The following is a 1231-nucleotide window of genomic DNA, read 5'->3' on the forward strand; positions in this document are numbered from 1 at the left end:
AAAAAAAAAAAAAAAAAAAAAAAAATTAATGTACAGTATTGGAGTCGTCTTTTTCATGAAAGGGCAGGCCAGGCAGTTCCCATTAACTGTGGGGTAGTAGTGTGCCCACAAGCAGTTTTTGCAAAGCGGCAGATTTGGCAGATTTCCTGGCTCCCTGTTCCCTCTCCCCATTACCTTTTGGTAACTTGCTTGTGTCCATGCTCAAACACTGTTCTGACTTTTGGCTTATTTCACTTCCCAAACTAGAGCTAATGCTGTAATTGCCACTTACGTCAGTGATTGAGTTTGTATGGGAGACAAGGGTATTGATTTATACCCACATAGCTAAAATTGCAACACTACAGAAGAAAAATGGCTGCTGTCCTAAAATAAGAGCACTTTTGCAGAAACAAATGGAATCTTTAACCATTATGATATTACATAAATCTCTTGCTCAGACAACTAATTTAAAATTTAAAACATGCAAATCAATTGTATTGGCTTCTGGGGCATCAGGACTGTCACAGAACCCGGAATGGACTAATCTGAAAGTCCTTTAATTTGAAGTGACTGTATTCCAAAACATGTTTTACCTTGATTTATTTGATCTTTATTATATAGCTTGGTTTTAACTTCAACGCTTGGATTAAATTTACAGCTGAAGTGCCTTGGCATTTTGCATGGATTGGCATTGTCTATATCTGAGCAGTAGGATTATAGTTTCATAGTTGGTAGGGTCGGAAGGGACCTGAGCAGATCATCAAGTCCAACCCCCTGCCATGGCAGGGAAGAGTACTGGGGTCAAACAACCCCAGCAAGGTGTTCATCTAGCCTCCTCTTATAGACCCGCAGGGTTGGAGCCAGCACCACTTCCCTTGAAAGCTGGTTCCAGATCCTGGCCACCCTGACAGTGAAGTAGCGCCTCCTGATGTCTAATCTGAATTTACCCTCTGCCAGCTTGTGAGCATTATTCCTAGTCACTCCTGGTAGTGCATGGAGGAACAGGGACTCCCCCAATGCCTGCTGGTCCACTCTGACTAGTTTGTAACAGGTCACTAAATCCCTCCCTCAGCCTTCTCTTGTGGAGGCTGAACAGGTTCAGGTCCCATAGCCTCTCCTCATAGGGCCTGCCTGGCTGTCCCCTGATCATGCGAGTGGCCCTCCTCTGGACCCTCTCCATGCTGTCCACATCCCTCCTGAAGTGCGGCCCCCAGAACTGGATGCAGTACTCCAACTGCAGCCTGACCAGTGT

At 45.1% G+C, this 1231-nt stretch overlaps 1 protein-coding gene across 1 annotated transcript in view; it reads left to right on the forward strand.

The window, feature by feature from the left end:
* CHP1 (calcineurin like EF-hand protein 1) overlaps nucleotides 1–1231 on the forward strand; it is a 37202-nt gene that overhangs the window by 22029 nt on the left and 13942 nt on the right. The gene's annotated exons all lie outside the window — the stretch shown is intronic.

This window comes from Gavialis gangeticus, unplaced genomic scaffold, assembly GCF_001723915.1.
Source record: "Gavialis gangeticus isolate Ggan-Ray unplaced genomic scaffold, GavGan_comp1, whole genome shotgun sequence".
NCBI classification, from domain to species: domain Eukaryota; kingdom Metazoa; phylum Chordata; order Crocodylia; family Gavialidae; genus Gavialis; species Gavialis gangeticus.